The 26,261-nt window shown below is 44.4% G+C and overlaps 1 protein-coding gene across 5 annotated transcripts in view; it reads right to left on the bottom strand.

Annotated features, from left to right (window-relative positions):
• Window positions 1-26,261, bottom strand: part of Caln1 (calneuron 1) — a 444,621-nt gene that overhangs the window by 79,394 nt on the left and 338,966 nt on the right. The gene's annotated exons all lie outside the window — the stretch shown is intronic.

Consider the following 26,261-nt stretch of genomic DNA (forward strand, 5'->3'; position numbering starts at 1 on the left):
ATTGTTAATAAACTCCAGCAACACACTGGCCGTAAAACATATCTTAATGTGCTTATTTCCTGAAAAGTAATGGCCTCGGTAAGCGATCTAAAATAGGCATGGGACGGCCTATATAATGCCCCCTGTGACTCAGAGGCACACAAATTCTACAAAGGGCACCAATTATTCTGAAAATGACACACACACACACAATTACAAACGTTAATGTTTTAAACAGATCATCTATTTAGAGTCATTGCCACAGTGTGGGACTAGAGAGGTGACCTGGTTTGGTCTTCTCCCTCTCCTGCATGGGCCTCAAGCCTCACACATGGTGAACACTGGGCAGTCTGATTTCTATAAGTTCAACAGCTGAGGGCCGCATTGTCACCAAAATGTCCCCTCTCTTTATTAATTCAACATGTTTCCAGAGAAATTCTTTCTCTCTTGCAAGATCAGCACTTCTTCATGTTTAATAAAATATTAAGTTTCTCTGTGCCAAAAAAAAAAAAAAAAAAAAAAAGCTGAGCAGGTTAAAATGGAACTGTGCTTATAAACTCTGACATAACAGTTCCCAAACTGCCCTAAAATACTTACCAGAGAACAAAAAAGCAATCAACACTGTACCCAGCCCACAAAGTGTTTGTACATGTGTGGACAGGCCAAGGGTTGACTGGGTATTTTCCACAGTCAGTCTCCACTGTATTTTTTGAGACAAGGTCTCTACCTGAATTTGAGCTCACTGACTCAACTAAACCGGTTGGCCAGTGAGCCCCAGAGATTTGCCCGTCTCTCATCAAGCATTGGGATGATGGGTACATGCCACCATGCATGCCACCAGTTTTTTATATGGCTATCGGGATCCGAAGTCACGTTTGCATAACAAGCGCTTTGACAACTGAGCCCTCTCCTCAGCCTCAGCCCATAGTCTTGAAGGACTTCACGACCAGAAGCTCAATGGCGCTAGATTACCACATATCCTAGGAGCCATGAGGCAAACCCATTGAGCTTCCTTGCCCCTGTGGACAACAAACATGGTGGACCTTCAGCAGCTTTCTCAGACCCCAGAAGCCAAGACTGAACCATCAAGAAGGACTCTGGCCACACACATTTCGATGGAGCCAGCCTCAGAGCTGTCCACCCCCGCCTCCGTACCCACACTCACCCTAGCCTGTGCTATAATTTGACTATGAAGTGTCCCTCTAGATTTGACTGTTTTGGCCCTCAACTATTGAGCATGGGGAGGGTCACTGGAGATACTAGCCATTCCTTCCAAGCATTGTGTGAAATTCTGCTATAACTGCACGGGGCTTCTCAGTTTCAGCCAAGGGATGGGATGGGAGGGATGGGGCCTCAAGGATGAGCTAGAGTATATGGGTTGGGAAAGGTGAACTGAGAAAGTTCTGTCAATGTGGCTATGAGGAAGCCATCACCCACATCTGCTTTGGTGTCCCTCCCTCACCCACACTCTGCAGGCAAGTCTGATAGACTCTGGTTCCCCAGTGTGGACTTTGGTGGATTCGTACTCTGTTTATGAGGATAAGATTAGATGTCCTTTACACTTCCCTTGGGGAAGAATTCTCACCACACCAGTTGGTGGTACTCTTTTTGGAGCTTGTGAGGCCAGACTGGCAGAGGTGTGGGTCATTAGGGGTGTGGTCTTTGAGGGTGTGGTTTTTGAGGGTCATATCCTGGTCCTATTATGGATCCCATTCTGTTTCCTGGTCTTAATGTGAATATGGCCTTATCACACACTCCTTCAGCCAGGGAGTTGCAGTACCATCCGCGCTATGATCTGGTTTGCTTGTTTTTGCATTGAGCCAGGCTCTCCTGTTATTCAAGCTGATGTAGCCAAGGATGACCTTGAACTCACGATCTTTCTGCCTCTACTTCAGGCAAATGAAAAACAAGTTATCTTCACAGAAACAACAGAAGATTGACTGCTGCCGGTTGACCTCAGAGGAGCGATGGCAAGTCAGAGAGCAGTTATTTCAGCAACATTTCAAGCAAGAAGCCAGTGATTAACAATGGCTTCACTGTGAGTGGAGGGGGTGATTATTTGCCAGAGAATTCATTCTGGATATAAGGGGCCTCACCCTCAGAAATTATAAGGCCAAATTACTATGATCAGCTTTGTAAAATTATACATCTCTAAAATCTAACCGATTAAGATTCAATAGGATTGGTACAATTTAGCAAAGCCCAGTAGCTTCTCTACAAATGATGCTAAAATGTAAAGAAATCCTACTCCTAGTGCACACACAGGCACAAGTACAGAGAGGTGGGGGGTGAGGTCGAGAGAGAGACAGAAACTCTTTCTCAGTATCTCCTCACCCAAACACATTAGTCTACGCCTTTTATAAAATGTCAAGAAATAAGGCTAATAAGAAATGTATGAAGTGCTTAAAGAAATGAGATAAAAACCAATATTGAAATTTATAAAAGAAAAAAACAAATATTTTAAGAGCTATCTCTTATCTCTGGATTGCAAGAACCTGTATCTTAAAGGTCCTTGAAGTGACTTAATAAACATCTCTGTGATATTTATTTTAGGATTAGGAGAAACACCTTAAAGTTCATGTGACTGAGTAAATAAGGAAGGGGCTGGATAGGCTGCTCAGTGGTTAGGAATACCTCCCTGCTCCTTATTTTTTAAATAAACTTTGTTATAAAAAGATAAAAGTTTATTAAAAAAAAAAACTGCAAAACCTGAGTTCCTAGCACCCACCTATGATGATTCACCATGGCCTGTAACTCTAGCTCCAGGAGATCCAACATGGGTTTTTTTTTTTTTGTTTTTTTTGTTTTTTTTTTAAGATAGGAAGAGTCATGTAGAAGAAGCAGATTCTTAGATACTAAAGTGTGTAAAATACAGCAGTCCCATTCATGCTGGGATACATCACAAGACCCAACTGAACCTACAAGTTGTACTGAATCCTACATACATTCAGCTCCTTTCTGGGCATACATATACACAGTGACATTCAATGTCCACTGCGGTTTGTCTGTGAACAAACAGGATCGTGCATTTTGTACTTGGCGCCTAGTTGGTAGCACTGTTCAGGAAGGCTGTGGAATCTTTCAGGGCGCATCCCTGCTGAAGGAAGTAGGTCATCAGGTGTGGAGCTTGACCACCTACTTCCTGTTTGCCCTCTCCTTCCTGGATGTGAAATGAGTGGGTCAGTCACCCATCTGTGTCGTGTCATCTTCACTGTGACTGTAGAACTCTGGCACCGTAAGTTTCTCCTTTAAGTTGCCTTGTTAAGGTGTTTTATCACAGCAAATGAGAAAGTAATTAAAACATCAGACAATATAAGAAATTGCAATGGTTAGAATATGAAACATTACTTAGCCCTCAGTCTCCAACTCCTCTCTCTTTCTCTGCCTCTTATCCACCAGAAGGAGAAAAATTGTCTCCACTACACATTCTGGTCAACAAGATGTTCCACCCAAGTCCATGATGCCAAGTGATCATGGATAGAAACCTATCCTATGAAACCATGAGCCCAAATATATTTATTTTTTTAAGCTGTTCTGTTAGGTACTTTTGTCAAGACAATAAGAAAACTAACTGTCCTGGTTAGCATTAACTGTCAATTTGATGTAGCTTACAGTCATCTGAGCGGGGAGTATCAATCAAGGGATTGCCCAGATTAGTTTGGCCTCTAGGTGTGTATGTCAGGGGATTGTATTGATCGTTAATTGATGTGGGAGGTTCAGCCCACTGTGGGTGACATCATTCCCTGGGCAGGTGGTCCTGGGCAGTATCAGAAAGCTAGCTACTCATTAGTCTGGAGTAATTAGCAAGCTCTTTATAGATTCTGTTTCAAGTTCCTGCCCTGACTCCCTTTAATAAAGGACTGTGACATACAGCTCAAATAATCCCTCTTTCCCCATTTAACTTCTTTTGGTCAGAAGTGGGTTTTTTTTTTCTTTGCTTGTTTGTTTTTGTTTTAATCACAACCATAGAATAAAACTAAAATTGCAGTGTTTAGGTTTGTCAGCTGGACCCAAACTAAAGTCATTTGGGAAGAAGGAACCTTAATTGAGGATGCGTGTATAGGACTGGCCTATGGGCAAGTCTGCAGGAGCATTCTCTTGAGTAATGTTTGATGGAGAAGGGGTCAGCCCATTGTGGGAAGTGCTCTTCTTGCTCTGGTGGTCCTGGGAGGTCTAAGAAGGCAGGATGAGCAAGCCACGGGAGCAAGGCAGTAAGCAGTTGGAGTATTTTTAGAGGTTTGGGCTGGAAAAGCCGTTGAATGCTCAGAAGTTAATGAGCTTTCTACAGGAGCTTGGAGTTAAGAATGCAGAGAGGAAAGCAGTGGAATGCAGTCTGGCACTCAGGCTTGTGACTTGTCAAAGTCCCAACTCTATTAGGACTGTTTGTGTGGTATTTTGTATTAGGACTCTGCTGTGTCTTGTGAGCTAGGGCTGAAGAATCAGCTGTAATTAACAAGAGACCAGCACCACTGAAATGAAATCTTTGCTTTGCTAGGGCAATGGATGCTGGTTAGCTAGGGCTGAACGAGAGAGGTAAAATCTTTCTTAGCTTTGGTTAGCAGGAGAGATAAAATCTTCTGGGGTGTATTTTCTCAGGGTTGACCCACGGAAGCTGTGGCACAGAGTGGGCCTACAATGCATGCCAAGATGGTAGTGATACTTGGGAAATGTATGAGAGTCTCCCAGGTAATACTAGGTTTGGTGACAAGAAAGCTGCAAGATGGAAGGAATTGTGGAAAGCGATCGAGGTACAGTATTATGTGACAGTTTTGGAGTACCTGCAGAGAGGCCAGGAGGCCACTGGTGAAGGCGAGGCCTCAAGTGCAGTGGAGACCCAGGATCTAAAGAGGTCATGAAGAGCAGCTAAGGCTGAGCATCATGAAGCAGGGTGAAAAGAGCCAAGAAGGGGCTCTTTTTGAAGGTGCAGTCTTGGTTGCAGTGGGGACCCCAGGATCCTAGAGATGCCTGGACTATGAGATGACCCCCAAGGACCACTGAATGTGTTAAAGTCAGCCTGGCTCTACAGGACAAGCTGCATGTGCTCCCAATAACTGAGCTGCAGAAGTGGCATTACCCAAACATTTTGGGTCCCAGGGGATGGTAGTGACTCCTAGATGGTGTACATGGAGCTACAGTGTTTGATTTGCATTGCTGGAAGTTGTTTTTTCTTTACTCTGATTGTAACCATGGCCCGGTCCATCACTCATGAGGTCAGAAGCCTCTAACTTGTTTCTGAACTCACAAGTGCCCACAGTTGAGAGACTTCATATTATATGCTTTGCTGTGGCACTGACACGGGATCTTGGAGATGAATAATAAAGGGAAGGCTATGGTTTAATAGTGATGTGGTTGCGCATCAAGGGGACAAGGGGTCGGTTGTGCTGGTCAGTTTGTTTTGGTCAACTTGTCACAAACTGGAATCATTTCGGAAGAGGAAACCCTAATCATACAGTGCTCAGGTAATAACTGATATGGGAGGACCCAGCCCACTGTGGGCGGTCCCCTAGGCAGAAGTTTCTGGGTTGTCTACAAAGGCAAGCTGAAGAAGCCAAGGAGGACAAGCCAGCAATCAGCACTCTGTCATGGTCTCTGCTTCGGTCCCTGACTCGAGGCTTCTACCCTGCCTTGGCTTCCCTGATGATGAGCTGTAAAGCATAAGATGAAATAAACCCATTCCTTGGTTATGATGTCTGTCATAGCAATAGAAATCCAACTAGGACACCAGCGTAGAAATTAGCAACAATAAAGTAAAATAATCATAATAATAAATCACAATCATAGTTACACAGATGTCTTCTTCCTCAAGAAACTCAACATGAATAATATTTTCAGACCGTGATTGTCAATGAGTAATTGGATTTTAGAAAACAGAATCTTGTATAAGTGGTGGGTAGTTTATTCTAGAATAACTGAGACTGGGCTAATGAAAAAATAGTCTGCATGTGTATCAACGGCATAGAAAATATGAAGACAGGAGCTATTTAGAAATGGCTCCATAGTTAAAATGCTTGTTGCTCTTGCAGAGGTCCCGAGGGTGGTTCCCAGCACTCACATTACCTGGAACTCCAGCTCCAGAGGATCTAACACCCTCTTTTGGACTCTGTGGGCACTACACATGCGGCAAACTGATACATACATACACACAAATAAAAATATATCAAGACATACATGAGACCCCATTGGTTATTTGATTGTCTGCAAGTCAAAATAATACAACTTTTCATGACAATGGTAAGGGGAAAAAGAGGACAGACAGACACAGTTAGGGTTGAGTCTCTGATTTACAATTCTAAATCCAGCTATGCGTGGTGGTTCACATTTGTAACCCTAGTACTCTGGAGGCTGAGGCAGGAGAATAAGGAATGTGAAGCCAATCTGGGCTCTGAACCACCCTGCACTATAGCAAGACCTTGTCAAAAACAAACAAAACCAAAATGAGTGTTGGAGAGTTAGGGGTTAAAAGCATTCACTACTTTTACAGAGGACCTAAGTTCAAATCCCAGAACCCATATTGGGTGACTCACAGCCTCCTATCACTCTAGACCAGTGGTTCTCAACCTTCCTAATATTGGGACCCTTTAATACAGTTCCTCATGCTGTGGTGACCCCAGCCATGAAATTATTTTCATTGCTTCTTCATAACTGTAATTTTGCTACTGTTATAAATCATAAATCATAATGTAAATGTTTTTGGAGATAAAGGTTTGCCAAAGGGGTCATGACCCACAGATTGAGAGCCGCTGCTCTAGAACCAGGAGATCTAACACTCTCTTCTAGCTTCCACGGGCACTGCACTTGTATGCGTGTGCGTGTGCGTATGTGTGTGTGTGTGCGCGTGCATGCACCTGCACACGCATATATGCTTGCAAGTACACAGGTGTGCACACACATGCATACATACACACAAATTTTTTAAAAAGTAAAGAACAGCAGACAAGGCCACGGGGTAGGTGCTCAGGTACAGAACAAGTCTACATGGTCTCTTTCTGCAGACAAGAAAATCACCTGTATGTGATGTGCTTTTATTTTGTCTCCCTTTACTGAAATAAGGTCTGTACAGCCTAGACGGCCCAGAATTCACGGTCCTCCTCCTGCTTCAGCATTTTAAGTGTGCACTACTTCCCTGGCTACATGGGTAACTCCACTCCAGCTACTACCTTCCTGCATTAGATGAGCGGTGTCCCGGCTGGCTTGGGTGACAGAGGCAGAGGAACAGGGTCTGATGTGGGCCTGTCTGTCTGAATGTGTGTTTGTCTTTTCTGGGCTATGTATGGAGCAAGCTTACTGTGAGGTACATGCTTCCTCTAGCTCCTCCAGCATTGAATAATTGAGTATTTAAATGATTGTTCCACTTCATAAGCCAGGGTCCAGGGGGGCACTGTGCAAATCACTGAATTAAATTAGTCTAAGCAGGAATGAGGTTAAAGGAAGGTAGGAAGGAAGGAAGGAAAGAAGGAAGGAAGGAAGGCCAACTGAAGGCCAACTAACGCCTTAATGTGCTCCATGACAAGAGTGCTCAGAACAAGGCCATCCTACCCTATCCCCCTCAGTAGCCTCTCCCCATTGCCGGCCGTGACATCACAGTTATATATCAGTTGGGAAGCATATTGTTACTTTCCTAATTGCTCTGATAAAAACAGAAACTCCAGGAAGAAGGGCTTTTGTGGCTCACAGTTTGAAGGGACGGTTGATCATGTCTGGGAAGGCCTGCCAGCAAGAGTGCGAGCCAGCTGGCCACATCACATCTAGTCAGGAAGAAGAGCGAAAGAGATGAATTCTGGAGCTCAGCTCACTTTCTCCTTTTCATTCAGCCCAGAACCCCAGACTGTGCCATTCTGCCATCTACATTCAGGGTGGGTCTTCCCACATCCAAAAACCCAGTCTAGACATGCTTATTGATTTGTTCCCATGGTGACTCTAATCCTATGAAGTTGGCACTCAAAATGAACCACTGAAACCAGCTAGCCTGAAAGAAACACTATGTACCAGGTACAACTTTTGCTGTTCAGTTTGTTAATTGTCAGTCACAAATATCTCTTGATGAAAACAAGACTTAAGTGTGGTAGCACACATGTACAATCTGAGCACCCTGGAGACAGAGGAAGAAAGACCAGGATTCTGAGGTTAACTTGGGCTGCATACTGAGACTTTGTCTCAATGCTTCACCTTCCTCAGTTTGTTTGTTTGTTTGTTGTTGTTTTGTTTCTTGGAAAGTAGAACAGGCATTGGTAATCCATCCGGTGCATTCTGCTCATTCTTGTATCAGTTTATGAAGGGATACATTATACCTTTTGTTGTAGTCAAATCATTATCATAAGATGAATGTTAGTTCTTAGAGAAGGAAGCTGAGATCAGCTGCCCTTTATTAGGGAAGAAAGCCTTATGGCCATTGGGGACAGGATGGCTATGGTCAGGCCTTGAAGTGGGAAAGCAATTAAGGGAGTGCCCCAGCTTCACCCTGTTGCTATGTTAAATACTCTGACCAAAAACAACTTAGGGAAAGAGCTTCTTTCTTATGTCACAGTCACTGAGGAGAGTCAGGGCAGAAACTCAAGGAGGAGCCTGTTTGATGCAGAAACTACAGAAGACTACTTCTCGCTGGCTCACAGGCTGACAGGCCAACAGACTGACAGGCTCACACTTGGCTAGCTTTTTAAGGCCACCTGGGAAGGGAATGGTGCTGTCCACAGTAGGCTGAGCCCTTCTATACCAACTAACAATCAACCTCCCTCCCACCCAGATTTACCCATAGTCTAATCTAATACAGTCAATTCCTTAGTGGAACTTTTCTTCTCAGATGATTCTGGACTGTTCCAAGTGGAAGCTTATTTGACTTTCAAGTCAAAGCTAACTAGAAAAAGAGAGTAGGGCATCCTACCAGAGACGGATGACACTCCTTGAAGGGAGAGAGAGGAACTTCATTAAGAGAGAGAGAGAGATAGCTAAAGCAAATGAGTAAGAGATTACACCACAGGCAACAGGACAACAGGAAGTGGGGGGATGCTGAACAAGACAGCCTTAGGAGAAACATTCCGAGCAATGAAGACTTCTGACCCTTACAACCTTTAAAGGGAAGCAAGAAGTTTCATATACCATTCCCAACCATGAGATTTATTCTGGTTTATCTACGTGACAAGGAGCATGGAGGATGTATGACAAGAACATGGAAGATGCATGACAAGGAGCATAAAGGATGCAGTCACTGGGCTACACCATAAACTTGTATTGCAGTTGCCAGGGGAACAGGGGCTGGGCCTGGGTTTTCCCACAGAGATCTGCGTGTTCCCACTTTAATAGCAAGAGCTGTCATTGTGTGAGGTGAGGCCTGATTATGTGTGTGTGTGTGTGTGTGAAAGAGAGAGAAGAGAGAAGAGAAAAGAGAAATCTAGAGGACCTATGATCCAATACAAACGTGTTCAATTTGATACTATATTGTCCTCAGAAATAAAAAGCTAGCAAAAGAAAGTGCATTATCAGTGTGCACCCGTTCATGTGTGGGCAGCGGATGCATGTGTGGGCAAGAGTGCATGTGTGGAGGTGTGAAGTAACTGCACTCTTGAACTAGCAGTCTGCATGTTACAGACCTGTGGGTTGGAGTTTGAAATTTCAGTTTATTGCCCAAAACACGATTCCTTGCTTTTGTTCCTAATCAGACATATTCTTTTCTCCCCCTCTGGCTTTGTACTTCATGTCTGCGATCGATTCACCTGACAGTCTGCCTTCCATGATTTAGAGAGTCACCCCATAGTCCCCAGCGACCACCCAAATGTACCCACGATTTGACCCTCTTCTCCTACCCATGTGAGTCTTGATGGTGCACCCTTTGGCTCCTCCTCTACAGTCACACCACGTCCTTTCCTATTTTGGGATTATCTTTTGTCCAGTTTAGACCTAACCACAGAGTGCGAGTGTTTGTCAAGGTTAGCCACTTTCCGTGCTAAGGGGAGACAACATAAATCACAAAGTTAACATCGAAAGGTTTCCAGGGAGCCGGGAGGAAAACCAAGCTAAAAAGGGTGATTGGGAAGGTTGGCTGGGAGTGGGAGATAAAAAAACTCTGTTGTTTAATTTTCAAAGTTCACGGATACAGGAGAAAAGCAGACACATTAAAAGGACACATTGGAATGCATCGAAAAATAAATATAAAAATGCATAAGCAGACTGTTTTTATTCAAATCCTCCTCTCCTGTGCCTAAGTTGGTATCTTTGCCACATTTTCAGGAAGTCAGGAAGGGCAAGTGTGGCCATGTCCTTATTATTTTAGCAGCAAAGTGCAGTAGAGGCTCGGAGGGTTGTCAGAGTGCTGACGGTAGAGAAAGATACACAGACGCGACGGTGTCTCAGTGCAGAACTAACAAGCAGGCTGGGTCTTTTGGGTCATGACAATCAGGAATGAGCATGACAGGGACCCAGAAATGTCTAGTACCATGCTTTTCTGCAAGTGTGTGTGTATGCACGCGTGTGTGTGTACACGTGCAAATGCCTACACATGCAAGTCTGACATTAGGTGTAGTTCTCAAGGGCTGCCCAAGACAAAATCTCTCCCTGGCTTGGAACCAGAACTGCTAGACTGACTAGCCAGCAAAACACAGGGCTCCAGTGACCCACCCACCTGCCTTTTCAGTGCAGATTAGAAGTAGGGTGAGAAGTGGGCACGGCTGTGCCTAGCTTCTCTACATGGGCTCTGGCGACTGAACACAGGTTGTCACGCTTGCATGGCAAACGCTTTATTGACTGAGCCTTGGTCTTCAGCTTGTAGCTATCGGGAGGTAGTGGATCATTTAAGAGGAGAGGTCTGCTGGGGGCTAGTGCACCAGTGTGTGCTCCCAAAGGGGATCATGGGATGTTCGTCTCTTCTCTTTTTGCTTCCCATGTAACATGAAGGAGAAGCCTGTTCTACCATCCCATGTACTCACAGTCATTTTGTGCTGCCTGGAACTGGCCTGGAAGTGAAAGGGACAACTAAGGTGCATGGAGGCCTTTAGAACTGAGTTGAAAAAATTTTTATTCCTCCTTTTTGGTTTATCCCAGATATGTGTTTCAGTAAAGAAAAACTGACTCATGTGCTCAAGTTCCTTTTGTGGAGTCTCTCTCTGTATGTGTGTGTGTGTGTGTGTGTGTGTGTGTGTGTGTGTGTGCATTTGTGTGAGTGTATGTGTATGTGTGAGTGTGTGTATCTTTAGTATTGAGGATAGAACCCAAAGAACTGTATATGTTAGGCAGGTGCTCTACCACTGAGCCTCACCCCAGCTCCTCACTGTGGGATTCTAGGCAGGTGCTCTACCACTGAGCCTCACCCCAACTCCTCACTGTGGGATTCTAGGCAGGTGCTCTACCACTGAGCTACATTTCAAGTCTTCTTTTTACTTTTATATTTTGAGACTAAGTTGTTCAGCCTGTTTTTTTTTATTTTTTTATTAATTATACTTTATTCACTTTGTATCCCTCATGTAGCTCCTTCCCTCCTCCCCTCCCAACCTCTCCCTTCCTCACTTCCTCCCCAAGTCCACTGAAAGGGGAGGTCTTCTTTTCCTTCCTTCTGAGCCTAGTCTATTAAGCCTGTTTTTAAACTCGTTGTGGAGTCTAGGCAGGCCTTGACTACGTGACCTCAGCTTCCCCTTCACTCAGTTAGAGTGACAGGACTAAACCACCAGGTCTGACTTGGGGTCTTTTATTTATATAGGTCAGTTGGGTACCCAGGAAGCATGGGACTCTAATGTCTATTAATCTTAACAAAAATGATCCTAGATCCCTGCTCTCCACTGAGGGCCAGAGAGAGAGACAGAGACAGACAGAGAGAGACAGAGACAGAGAGACAGACAGAGAGAGAGAGAGAGAGAGAAAGAGAGAGAGAAAGAGAGAATATTAAGCATCTCTCAGCAGGTGGGTGCAGAGATGAAAAATGAGATGACTCTTTCTGAGAGTGAGTTCCAGCTCTGATTAAAATTCTGCCTAAGACGGAAGGATGATGTTCCGAGATAAGAATGACTCACTAAATCAGAAAGGCCTCTCTGCACACATTATCCTTCCCACTTGCAGCCACAGTCGTCTCTCTTTCTTTCTCATATTTATAAAAAACATTGTTTTAAAAAATGAGCATGGTGACTCACATCTATAATCCGAGACCTTGGGACACTGAAGCAGAGGGGACGCTACAAGTTCCAGGCCAGCCTGATCTACATAGACATCGTCTCTGCAAAAAAGTATTTTTAAAAAGATTATCCTATCTGTGTAAGGTATAATTAAAGACTGACACATATGAGGCTCTTCCAACCCCCCAGAATGTATATCCAGGGAGATGGCTCAATGGGTAAAGAGCTTGCTTTGCAAGCACAGGGCCCTGAGTTTGATTCCCATAACTCATGGAAGGATAAAAGCCAGGCATATGGGCATACACTTCTTATCTCAGTATTCAGGAGGTGGTGACAAGTAGATCCCTGGAGCTGGCTGATCAGTCAGCCTGGACTTCTTGGTGACCTCGGGTCAGTGAGAGAGAAGAGCTCAAAAAAAAAAAAAAAAAAGTGTGTGGGGGGGCTGCCTGAAGAATGACAGATGATATTGTCTTCTGGCTTGGTGGTACAGAACATGTCTAAAATCTCCTAGAGAGAGACTGGGACTGTAGCTCAGCAGTACAACACCTGCCTAGAATCCCCTAGTGAGGGGCTGAGGGTGTGGCTCAGTGGTAACACCTGCCTAGAATCCCCCAGTGAAGTGGCTGTGGCTTGGTGATAGACTTCTTGCAAAGATTCCCCAGCGCGAAGCTGGGAGTGTGGCTCAGTGGTAGAGCATGCACCTATGGAAAACTGGGATAGAGAGCAAACCCTTAGGGAAGATATTTCAGCTGAGGAGATAATCAATCTCCACAACAGGTATAAATTACAGAACTGCACTGGCTTTATCTTCTTTGAAATCTTTTCTTTGTACAAGAAAAGGATGGCGGTGACAGTAATCCCCCTGCCTACAAAGAGCAATGAAAGTTATTGTAACTTCAATGTACTTCGTCCATTGGATCGTTTGCCTGCAGAACATCTGGTACAGGAGTCATTTTATGGATGATGGGAACGAAGTACAGAGGTTAGGTGAGCAGCAAAGACAGCAAACTAGCAAGGGGCTATGCTCAGGGGAAAAAAGAAACCCAACTGCTCTTAGGACTCAATGTGTAGTCAAAGAATTATCTATAGCTGCAGCGTGGCTGTGGATTAGTAACTTATTGTGATGAAATAATCTGACAAAAGCAACTTAAGAATGGAAGCATTTGCCTTGGCTCACAGTTGAAGGTACTGTCTGTCCTGGTGGGTCAGGGATGGCACAGGAGTGCGAGGCAGTTGGTCACGCTGCATCCACGATTGGGAAGCAGAGAGGGGAAGGCTGGTGTTCTCTGTCCTTTTTATCCAGGCCATAGTTTAAGCCCAGGGAGCGGCACCACCCATGCTCATGGTAAGTCTTCCCTACTCATTCAGCCTTCTGGAAACATCTTTACAGAGGGGCCGGAAATGTGAATCGTAGGTGACTCCAAACCCAATTGACTTGACTGTAAATGTTAACAACCACAGATGGGAACAGGAACAGGGTGCGTCCACTTCTTTGTAGAGGTATCAGGAAACTCATAGAGCAAGTAGACCCTTGCAGGAAAGCCTTCTACCTGGTCTCAGTTTCCCCTCTTTGCAACCTTAATTCTCTATTAAAAGCTCAAATCTCACTGCCTCTTTTGTTCACGCTTTTCGGCACAATAAGAGGTCTGGTGAGGGTGTCACTCCAGGTAACACCTGCTTCTTCCTTAGAATCGAGAAAATAAACGAGGCCATTTCAGCTCGCTGGCACTTCCTTTATGAGAGAGAGAGAAACCAATTTGATTTTTGACAGCCTCTATCTTCCTTTTCACTTCTGCCTCTCAGCCTAATCACATAAGGCTCTGAAACCAAGTGTCTTGTGAGTGTTCAGCAATGACAAAGTATAGATAAGAAAAACCAATCTGACAAGGGTATGGTAGGGGCTCTGAGGGTGAGAAATCACCTTCTGGACACCCTGCTTGAGGTTCCCAGACATTAGGCACCTTCTGCACCTGCCTTCCCAGCCCCTGGAAATAGGAGGCTCTGTGGTCATGGGCAATCTGCATCCAAGTTCTGCCTTGTCTGGGGACTAATACATCAATCATATACTAATGTTTTCCTTGCTGAGATGTTTAGTATGGATGTCAGCTTGATTCAACCTGGAATCATTGGGGAAGGAGCCTCAATGAAGGACTGTCTACATTAGGTCATCCCATGGAAATGTCTGTGGTGGATTGTCTTACTAAGTTAATTGATATGGGGAGACTGAGCCCACTGTGGGCGGCACCATTCCTTAGGCAGACATTTCTGGACAATAGAAGCGTGGATAAATCAAGCTGTACACAGGCAAGCAAGTTTACAAGCATGCATGCATTCATTCTATGTGCTATTGACTATGAATACACGAGACTGGTTGAAGGTCTGACTGGACGTCCCCACAATGACATACTCTGTATAGGAGTTGTCCAATGAATTAAATCCTCCCCTATACTGCTTTTTGTCAGGGTATTTTATCGTACCTAGGACACTTTCCTTGAATTGTCCTCCTAGCACCATCCTCGGTATAGTGTGTGTATGTGTGTGTGCACACACACTCTTTTTGAAACAGGGTCTCTTGTTGAGCCCAGAGCTCACTGATGGGCTAGGCTTGTTGATCAGTAAGCTCAGTGATGTACTCTAATGACCAGTGTCACAACCACACCTGGGATTTAAAAAAGAAACAAAAAAAAACCCATTTTTTATTTATGCACATGTTTTGTGCACACATGTACCTATGGAAGTCAAAAGACCATTCCATGGAGTCTGTTCTCTCCTTCCATCCTTACGTGGGATCAAGGGATCAAACTCAGGCCACCAAGCTTACATGGCAAGTAACTTACCCATCGAGTCCCCTCAAGGGCCCCAAGTCTTGACTTTAAGCCAACCCTCGGGCTTTACCTCAAGTGCTCATGCTTGAGCTGCATGGAGCTGCGTCCTTCGTTAGCACGCTTATTTAACTTTGACGTCATCCCAGCACGGAGCCCGGCTTAGCCTTGAGCTCTTGACTCAGTGTTGCAGCCTCTAAAATGCTGGGATTATAGCTGTACAGCGTCATATCTGCTTCATGGGGTGCTGGGCGTGGAGCCGCTGTTTCGAGGCTTCTGGCAAGCACTCCACCCGAGCGGCAACCCAGCTGCTGTTTGCCCGCTTCTGTCCAGTAGTAGTGGAATGTGAGACCCTAGAGCAGTGGGTCACAGCTTGTGGGTCACTACCCATTTGGCACACCTCTAGCTCCAAAAATATTTACGTTATGATTCATGACAGGAGCAAAGTGACAGTTACGAAGTAGCAACAGAATTAATTTTATGGTTGGAGGTCGCCATAGTATGAGGAGCCTTATTAAAGGGCCACAACATTAGAAAGGTTGAGAAGCACCACCCCAGAGGAATAGCAGGTAGCCCTCAGACTGAAATTCTTGAATTAAGTCTAGGGGACAAAGATACCCACGCCAAACAAGCAGGGACCAAGATATTAGTTGAGAAGAGCCATCTGTGGTGGCCAACAGGAACAATTCCATCTACTTTTCTGTTTTGAAACATGGTTTCATGAAACCCAGACTAGCCTTGAACTCTGAGGATGACCTTGCACTCCTGACTCTCTTGCCTCCAGCTCCCAAACACTGAGATTACAGTTGTGAGCAACCATGGTGGGCTTCCGGATGTTTCTTTTTGTCTTTTCTTTTCCTTTTAGAAGATCTATTTATTTTTATTTTACGTGTGTAGGTATTATGCCCGAATGTATGTCTGTGTACCACGTGAATGCTTGGTGTCCACAGAGGCCAGAAAAGGGCATTGGATCCCCTAAAACCAGAGGTTCAGATGGTTGTTAGCTGCCCTGTGGGTGCTGGGGTTAAATATGACTGCTTTGGCAGAGCAGCCCAACCAGGGTTCTTAACTGCTGAGCCATCTCCCCAGACCTCTTCCAGCCATTTCTTCCTAAGTAGGCCGCCTCTCAACACTCCATCATTGCTCTTCCTTCCCCGATTTACTTTCATTACAGACCATCTTTATATCTCACCATATTTTATTATTTGTGTGCATGTTAAATTTTTCTTCATTATGACACTCTAAGAGGGAAAAATGTATTTTTCATGGAAGTACCATTTGATCCAGCTAAAACATTTCTGTAGTTATAAGCCCAAAGGACTCCAAAGAAACTTGTACATCCATGTTTATTGCTGCTCTACACATGATTGCAAGGACATGGAAGGGGTCCAGGTGTCCATCAATAGATGAATGGATAATGAAAATGTGGTGGGTATACATAATAAAATTTGACCCAGCCCTGAAGAAAAGTGAAATCATAGAATTTGCAGCAAAATGGATGAATTTAGAAAGTATAATATTAAATTATATCAATTGAGATTCTTCCTAGATAATTCTGTAGGAATTGTCTAGGTGACAATTAGAGCTAACTACGCTAGGCATGGTGACACACACCTTTAATCCCAGCTCTTAGGAAGCAGAGGCTGGTGGAACACTGTGAGTTCAAGGCCAGCCCTTGTCTACAAATCGAGTTTCAGGACAGTCAGTTCTCACTAAAAACGAATAGAAGACGCTAACTAGAAGTGATGCCAAACCAAATCTTCTGAGACCGTGAGTGAAAGTAAATCCTCATTTTTTTACCACAGATATTTTGTCACAAAATGAAAAACTGATGCTGTGTGTGTTTAACTTTTCCCATGCAATTTCTAGGTCTCAGCAAATGAGCCATATGCTTGTAGTCTTATAAATTTGGCCCTCCATGGCTGCCATCCTCATCCACATAAGTGGCTTCACAGTGATTTGTTTTGTTTTGTTGTTTTATGCCACACAGTATAGAAAAGACACCATCTACAATCAGCTGGTCTCCCTGACAGAAAAAGCCAACAGCTAACCTTGGAACAGTATGCCTGTATACTGTTGATATGTGGTTTTTATTTGGCTGCCTGGTTCTCTTACAGCTTGTTAAATCACAGCCATAATAAATGTCTCCAGAGCGGAACTGGCTTAAAGGAAGAAGGCACTGGATTTGGGAGATGGTGGCTTCCCCTGCAATCGCAATTTAAAGGGGGGAAAGAAACATCCGAGACTTGATCCAATTAACCTCCACAGCATGCAGTTCAAGCAGGGACCAGGCAGAAGTCTCAGTCTATTATCCCAGAGCCTTCATTAAACCAATTCCGTCTGCAGCCAGACATTCTCCTCCCAGCCTGGTGAGCTCCCGTGATTACTTAATTTAAATAAAGAGCTCACTCATCGTGCTTCCTAGGTGTTGAGAAGATTCTGAGCCATGACCCGAATCAGGGATAATATTCTCAAATAAATTTTCAGAACTTTATGAAAAATTAGTAAGTTCACGTAAGGACAGAGTATCCCTCGTACAGACAGCTAGATGGAGACTTGCACATTTTTGTTAGGGTGTCAGAAAACACAACTCTCACCTCATCCTGGTTCCCACCACTACTTAATCATGTATGTGTGTGTGTATGTGTGTGTGTGTGTGTGTGTGTATACATATAAATGTGGATCGTGTGCACATGCATGTGTACCCATGCACATATGAAGACCAGAGATCATGTAACGCAGTGGTTTTCAACCTGTGGGTTGCAACCCCTTTGGGGGTCAAATGACCCTTTCACAGGGGTCACATATCAGACATTCTGCATATCAAATGTTCACATCCTGATTCATAATAGTTGCAAAATTACAGCTCCGGAAGTAGCAATGGAAATAAGTTTATGGCTGGAGTTCGCACAGCATGAAGAACTGTGTTAAGGGCTCGGGTCACAGCGTTAGGAAGGTTGTTCTTGAGCCAAGGCCTCTCATCAAGTCTAGACCTCGTCAACACAGCTAGGTTAGCTTTGACAAAGCTCCATATCACCCCTGCCCACCTCCCCAGGACACAGACCCAAACCGTAACATTTGCATGCATTCTGAGGATCTGAACTCAGGCCTCATGCTTGGGCAGCGAGCCTTCTTCCCCCGCTCCAATCTCACCAGTGTTTTAAACAGGTGACTTGTATATGCTGGGCAAATTAGGGCTGTGGGCTGGGACTTGGCTCATGGGATCACAGTTTGTAACTTTAGTTCTCCAAGGAAGAGCATTTGTAACATCCGTTGTCAAGGGTGGTGCATACCTCTGGTGCGTTTGAGAGGGTGTTTCCAGATGGCGCTAACCATGGAGGTCAGACCCATCTTGAAGGGGGCTAACACCATCTGGTGAGGGCACATGGGGAATTTATTTGATCTAATTAATTACTTGTCCAATTATGCATATATTTACGTGGGGCATGTGTACCTGAGTGCAAGTGCCTACAGAGGCCAGAAGAGGGTGTCAGATCCCCTGAAATGAGTCATAAGCAGTTGTGAGCCGCCCAATGGGGGTGCTGGGAACAGATTTGGGGTTCTCTGAAAGACCAGCAACAGCTGGGCCACCTAGCCCCCCCCCCCCCCAGTGGACTGTAAGGTGGGAAAGGATACAACGAGTTCCCAGTTCCCTGCTTCCCGGGCTCCATGAGATGAGCTCTCTGAAACTGAGCGGCTTTGCAACACACCATTGCTCACGGTTATGACGGGGCAACCCCCACAAGTATAAACTAAACAAGCCTCTTTTCCACACTGAATTTCTAGTGTTTGGTTATAGTAGCAGAAGAGGAGTTATTACAGAATTGCTTTTAAATCTCATGATATCAGGGTGAATCCAGTCACTGTTTGAGCACTGAGACAAAGAAAACAGGTCTAGACAGCAATAGTTTATAATGATGAAGACGGCATGGGCGGCTATGGCTGAGGTGAGGAATGGTCTGGACCTTGTGTCTGAAGCACAAGGCCTCACCTGCAGATGGATGACTGAAGTACCTCCTCTCTTCTCTTAGCAAGAAGCTCTGCTTTTCTCTGTCCATCCTTCCTTCAGCTGTGAATGAAATAAAGACAGCCAAATCCATGGGCAACTATGGTTTCAGGGCCCTTGGCCATAAAACGCAATCACCAGTGAGAGGCCCACTGTGTGTGTCTGCTCTTTCTCAGTATTTCCCTTTAGCCTCATGCTGACGTTCAGGCAAGTGTGGCGTGTCAGCCTGTCAGCGCAGTGCAGGATCCCAGGTGTGCAGGGTGAAGTCGAGCAGAGGAGTGGGAAGGGCTTAAAATAATACCCTTCCAGTTCCTCTCTGCGTGACCAGAAGCCATGTCAGGACTCTAATGGCATAACCTGCTGAGTTAGAAAAAGGCTTCCAGAAAGTGCTGGTTTAATCTCACAATAAACAGCTTCTAGGGGCCTCTTAGGCATGGCTGCATAAATCTGACTGCTTAAAAATAGATGCACACAGAGCCCGCTTTCTCTCTTCAGGCACCGTATGCCGAGCTGGAAGGGCCACCGACAACATTGAAACAATTCCGGGAGCAGGAGGGGGCTCTGGAGCTTCTGCTGGGAGAGCAACTTTGGGACTGTGCTGTGAGGCAGGAGTATCCTCCCGGCCAGGTCTAACTGACTGAAATGCTCTTGTTTCCAATGCATTCTGCCCCGTGTATTTTCCTAGTTCTCACCCCCAGTTCTAAACTCCACCAGCTTGACATCTTGAATCTAAATCATTCCTGAAGCCCCTTGTGCTAAAAGTTTGGTCTCCTAGAAGATGCTTTGGAAAGCAATTGCATCTGGGGCTCTCTGACCACACTGACAAACTTTCCCTTGACATATTCATGAAACGATAATTAATCTGGATAAGTGTCTTGGTTTTATTGCTGTGATAAAAAAACAAACAAACAATACAAAACAACAACAACAAAAAAAACCCTACTGACCAACAGCAGGTTGGGGAGGAACCTGGGTTTATATCTGGGTTATAAATCAGACTCACAGTCCATGATTGAGGGAAGTCAGGGTAAATGCTGCTTGCTCCACTGGCATTAATGCTCAGTTTTCCTGCCAGGTCTGGTGGCTCACACCTTTAATCCCAGCACTCAAGGAGGTAGAGGCAGGCGGATCTCTGTGAGTTCAAGGCCAGCCTGGTCTACAAAGAGAGTCCATAATAGCCAAGGCTATTGTAAGAACTCTGTCTTGAAAAAACAAACAAAATCTCAGTTTTCCTCCTACCATTTCATCATGGATGGTGGAAGGCCCCATGAGGAATCACTCTCAGGGGGAGACTGCTGGTACAGGGCTTCTTCAGGGAGGGCTGTCAAATTCTTTAGTGTTGTAGCCAATGATCAGCTGCCCTTGTTCCACTGGACACCTTTCCGTCCACCCGGAAGGTAATAAATTAAACTAGGTGGACCATATGCAAAAGGAAGACCTTAAAACAGGAGGGCTTGTTGAGAATCAGAGATTCCAGTGGGAAGAGGGACCTAAGGGAGGGAAATTGTGGTCAAAATGACTGAAATGCATCATATGAATGTTTGAAACTATCAAGCAATAAAAAGGGAAACTTCAGGATTTGGATGTCTTGACATGCTATATTTTCGTTTTTATTCCGTTTGGAATATTTTTAATTCTAATAACTTCTTTCTGATCCACAGTCTGGTGGCTGGAATGAGAATTGTCAGCTGTAGATTCCTGTGTTTGGGTACTTGGTCCTCAGCTGTTTAGGATGCCTCGGGACTTCGCTGGAGGAAACAGGTCATCCTGTGGTGGGTCTTGAGGCGTTCTAGTCCTGCTCTCCTTCCTGACCACAGATATAACATAGCCAGCTGTCTCATTTGTGCTTCCCCACGACAGCAGGTCAGATCACTTCCTAAACCCTTGGCTAAAACAAATCCTTTCTTCTTCCAATTGCCTTTGTCAGGTATTTGGTGTCAACATGGAGAACAGCAAGGAATACACACAGCTTCACTCAAGAACATGTGGAGATTTCGCATCTTTTTCTTTAGGTTTTGTTTCCCAGCCCAGTTCCATGTGATCAGAGGATACATTTTATTTTAGTTTTGAAACCTGTTGAGGTTGGCTTTCTCACCCAACATATGATATAATGTTGCATGTGTGCTTGGCACCAAGGAATAATCCATGGCTGCTGGGTGTGGTGCTCTTTGCTAGTCAAGATACACAAGTTGCTCTACTTGGTACAGAAACACACACACACACACACACATACATGTTAAGGAGCCAGAGAGATGGCTCAGCAGTTAAGAGTACTAGCTGCTTTTAAAGAGGTTCCAGGTTCAGTTCCCACCACCCACATGGTAGCTTACACCCTCTATAACTCCAGTTCCGGACTATCTGACACTGTCTTCTGACCTCAGTGGGCACGAGGCATGCATATGTGTGATGCACACACTCACTGAATCTGCATCTGGGGCACTCAGACCACACTGACCTTTTCCTTGACACATTCATGAAATGATAATCCAGATAAATGTCTTGGTCTCATTCTATTGCTGTGATAAAAAACAAAAAACAAAAACAAACAAACAAAAACACTGACCAAAAGCAAGTTGGGGAGGAACAGGTTATTTGGGTTATAAATCAGGTAGGCAAACACTCATAAAAAAATAACAAATCTTAACAGAAAGGAAAAAAATGTTAAAGTTGAAAAATGCAACTTGGATTTATACTTTTATTGAGTCTTTTTTTGTTTTATACATTTTGAATCAGTATTATTAGTTAGGTATAGGTTTAAGAATGTTACAAACCTCTGCTGAGTTGGACATTGCATTTCTAGTAATGCCTCTTGACTTAAAATCCACTTTGATCTCTGATCACCTCCCCTGAGAGGGGAGCAGCCTTACCAGGCCACAGAGGAAGACAATGCAGTCAGTCCTGATGAGACCTGATAGGCTAGGGTCAGATGGAAGGGGAGAAGGACCTCCCCTATCAGTGGACTAGAAGTGGGACATAGGGGGAGACGAGGGAGGGAGGATGGGATTGGGAGGAGATGAAGGAGGGGGCTACAGCTGGGTTACAAAGTGAATAAATTGTAATAAATAATAATAATAATTAAAAGAAAAATTTAAAAACCCACTTTGATATGGATATAATTATACCACCATTCTTTTCACTCACATTTCCTCTCCCTCTCCCATCCTTTTTCTCCCCTCCCCCTCTCTCCATGCATGTGTGTGTGTGTGCATGTGTGTTCATGTGCATAGAGGTCAGAGGACAACTTTCCAAAGTCATTTCTCTCCTGTCACCATATGGATGCTGGGGACAGGTCATCAGGTGTGGTGGCAGATGCCTTTACCCTGTGAGCCATTTACCTGCTTGTTTCTGTTTTTTGGTTCACAGCATTTCTGCATCTTCTGCAAGCAGCATTCTGCAGGGTTTTAATCTGTTTAGCCTGAAAACTCCCCATCTCTAGACAGGGACATTCCTCCACATCAGCTACTATAGTAATTGATGTATCTGAGCTTAAATGCACCTTGTTAATCTCACCCTAGAGGTACAGGTGATCCTGATTTAGCATAGCAGTGTTGGTGAGAAAATGCAAGGGATTTACAATATTTTAAGCCAAATGATCTCCACTCCTTGTTGTTTTTAATCATCTTCAAGTTTTAAGTGTGTATATCTTAAGCTCTACATTGTTTCTTATCAGTTTTAACATTCAATATCCATTATGTTTAGCCAATTTCTTCCACGCATTAAATCTTTTTAAGCTACCCTCATCCCTTCCTTAGTTATCGTATTTCTATCTGGAATCATTTCTCACCTGCTAGGAAGAGCTCTCTTTACAGCTTTTGCTCTTGTTCTGCTCTGAAACAAAACAAGCCCTTTAGGTGACTAAAAATGTCTTTATTTAACTATCACGTCTGAAGGATCCCATTTATGGCTATAGATCCTTACAGTAGCATTTATTCTTTCTTAAGCACCTTAAAGATTTTATTGTCTTCTAATTTTTACCATTTCTGTAGTCATTGTAAGTCTTTTAACTGTAACTGTTTGGGTTTTAAGGTATTTTCTTTGTTCTTAGTTTGTACCAGTTACAATGATGAACTATTCCACTAGTTACTTGTCTTGTGGCTGGGACAAGATACCTGGCAAAAGCAATTTAAGGAAGGAAGTATTGTGGCTCACGGTTAAAGATACACAGTCCATCATGGTGGGCACGATGGCATGACAACAACCATAGGCAGCTGGTCACATTGCATCCACAGGAAGCAAAGAGTGAGGAATGCAAAGGCTCAGCTCACTTTCTCCCTTTTATTTCTTCCAGGGCCCCAGAACATCGAATGGTGTCACCTACAGTTTGGGTGGGTCCTTTTACCTCAGTTAGCCCAATCTGGAGAACCCACATTTACATGCCCCAAAACTTGCTTCCACAGTTAGTCCAAATCCCACCAATCTGAACCACCCCATGCTTCTCACTCTGCCACTATAATGACAAAATCCTTGAGAAGAACAAATTAAAGGAGGAAAGATTAACTTGGGGTCATGGTGTGAAGGCTTCAGCCCATAGTTGGGTGGTTTCCATTGCCATGAGGGCTGAAGCGCCTTGGAGAACAGGAAGGGCAGCAGAAGGCTGCATGCCTCATGGCAGCTAAGAAGTGTGCAGGGGTGAGAATCAGCCTTCTGGAGAGAACCCCCAAAGGTTTGCTTTCTCCAGTCAGATTCAACCCAGTCGTTCCCACTGCTTCCCAACAATGGCAACAAATTATGAATCTCCTGATGGGAAAATTTGTTGATTAGGTCAGAGCCCTCATGATCCAGTCACTGAAAGGTGACTAGAGCCTCCTGCTGGGGACCAAACCTTTCATACGTGGGGAATGCTATCCTTTAAATACAGCAGTGCCCGTCTTCATCATGTGAGAGAGCTTTAAGATCAGCTCGGTGTCTGTTGACACTCCTTCATTGAAGGAGGACTGGGCAAGGCCACTGGACCCTCAGGCCCCTTGCCCCAGCACCTCAAAGCCGCTTGTATGCAGTTCTGCCCTAACTTTGTATGGCCTGGTGGTCTCAGGAGATGCTAATTACGTGGAGTGGGAGGTTATCCGAGCAGGGTACTCCATGTATACAGCCATGAGGAGGTCATCACACCAGCTGGGATGGCTTTGGTGGTGCAGCTGTTTGGGGTCTTCACATTCCTGCAAGCAGCCCCTTACCTTGCCCTGTAGGTAAGTCAACAGGAGCTCACTGGTTCCGTGCGTTGAGGCTTCGGTGAAATGGTACTTTTGTTTGTCACTGGAGGCCTACAGGACGCAGGGACATAGGGTCTGCTTCTCCCCAGGGGATGCTCTCGAGACAACCTCATACTGTAAAAACACCATACTCGCACGTGGTTTTCTCTGTATTTGTTCATAAATTTGCATTCATTGGTTTTGGGCAATTTTCAGTCAAGGGCTCTTCAAATCCTGCCTCAGGCCGTGTCCTCTCAACTCTCCTTGAGATTCATTAATGGTATTATATCTTATACACACAAAAAAATTTTGAGACAGGGTCTCTCTGTGTAGCCCAGAGTAGTCTTGAACTCACAATATCCTGCCTCAACTTCCCAAGTTCTAAGAGTACAGGTACTTCACTGTGTTCTTATTTTTTCTTCCAGTTCATTTATCTTATTTATGATCATGTCTAATTTTCCATTAAACTCACAGAATTGTTGATTTTAGCAACTATGCATTTCATTCCAGAATATCAATTTGAATCTTTCTTTACAAATTTTTTTTAACTTTTGCTGACATACCTGAACATACTAATTATTGTTATCTTGAATGTTATGCCTGCTAGTGACCCAGTCTATTTGTGGAACTGTGTCTATTAATTTTGTTATTTTAACCCTGCTTTTTATTTTTAAGGAGTTAAAAAAATTCATGTGTTTTAATTGTCTTCTGTCAGGGAGATGAAGGACAAGATAGCATTTTTACACTGATCAGCAGTGAACCTAGTTGGAGCTGGTAGGGCAGGCATGATATTCCAGCTACTCAGGCAGCTGAGGCAGGAGAATCACAAGATCAAGCCCAGCATGGGCAAGAACATATCTCAAAAAGGCAAAAGGGACGCTAGGAATGTAGCTTAGAAATAGATCACCTGCCTAAACCCCGAGTCCATGGAGGACTGTGGGCGTGGCTTAGTGGCAAGCACCTCCATAAAAGCCCTCAGTGAATGGGGTGTGGCCCAGACAAGTGACAGTGTTCACCTCACTTACACAAAGTCCTGGATTCTGTCCTTCACACACCAATGACAAATCTCACTATACCTGAAGTCCCCCACCCCTTTCTTTGAAGGCATATTTCAAGGGTCCCAATTGCAAGCCTGGGATAGCAGCAGAATCCACCTTCCCCATGGAGCCTGAATTCTATCTTTGTCTCTCTAGCACTGTGAAATTGACTAACAGCCTAATAAACCTTTTCCTCCTTAGCGCTTCCCCTGAACTGGCAGATTTCCAAATCAACAAATTGGTGAATGCCTTGTGGTGAAATGCTGTGGATTTCTTCCTTCTGGGATGAAGCCTTTCAAATTCAGGCTGGCTTGTTAGCCATCAGCTCCAATTCTGCGCACTCATCCCCAGGAGAACGGCAAAGCCTCGATGTCTCTTCCTTCTCTCCGTCAGGTTCACTGCAGAAAATTCCCTGAACATATGATGCTATGACAAGTACCAGGGAGAGTTCAGCACATCCTCATTTCTGAATATCTAGAAGCTGTCATCACGGACACCTTCTATGACCCTCAGGTGGTACTCTTGTTTTTATGTCATTTCAGGGATCCTTTTTGTAGAAGTTTAGTCTGATATAAATGACTTTATGTAGCCAAAAGTAGGTGTCTAGGAGATTATTTAAAACAAGGCTAAACAGTTCAAATGACAAGAGAAAAAAATAGGTATAATCACACCAATATTATGATTTTATCTTCTTTCTCTCTTTCTCCTGATTTCTCCATGTCTTTCCTTCCTCCCCTCCTGCTTATCTGTCCCCCATTTCCTCCTTTTCTCTCTTCACTTACTTTCTCTTTCCCCCTCTCCCCTTCCTTGTCCTTCCCTTCTTCCATCTTCCCTTTCATCTCCTTTCCTTTCCCTTCTCTTCATTTCACTCTGTAGCCCAGAATATCTTCAAATTCGTGACTCCCTTGCCTCAGCTCCTTGAGTTCTAGGATTATAGACACATACCAATAATCCAGGTAGAATTTGATATGTAAGGAAGGACACCATGGATGGAATTAGCTGGGGATCAGAAGTTTAGAAGGCATCAATGTTAGCCTCTAAAATTAACAGCACACTTAGATCACAAGGTTGGTCATATAATTTGATCCCTACATATTTGTGAATTGGAAACTTGCTCAACAGCATGTGGTGCTAGA

The sequence above is a fragment of the Meriones unguiculatus genome, chromosome 4 (assembly GCF_030254825.1).
Source record: "Meriones unguiculatus strain TT.TT164.6M chromosome 4, Bangor_MerUng_6.1, whole genome shotgun sequence".
NCBI lineage: Eukaryota > Metazoa > Chordata > Mammalia > Rodentia > Muridae > Meriones > Meriones unguiculatus.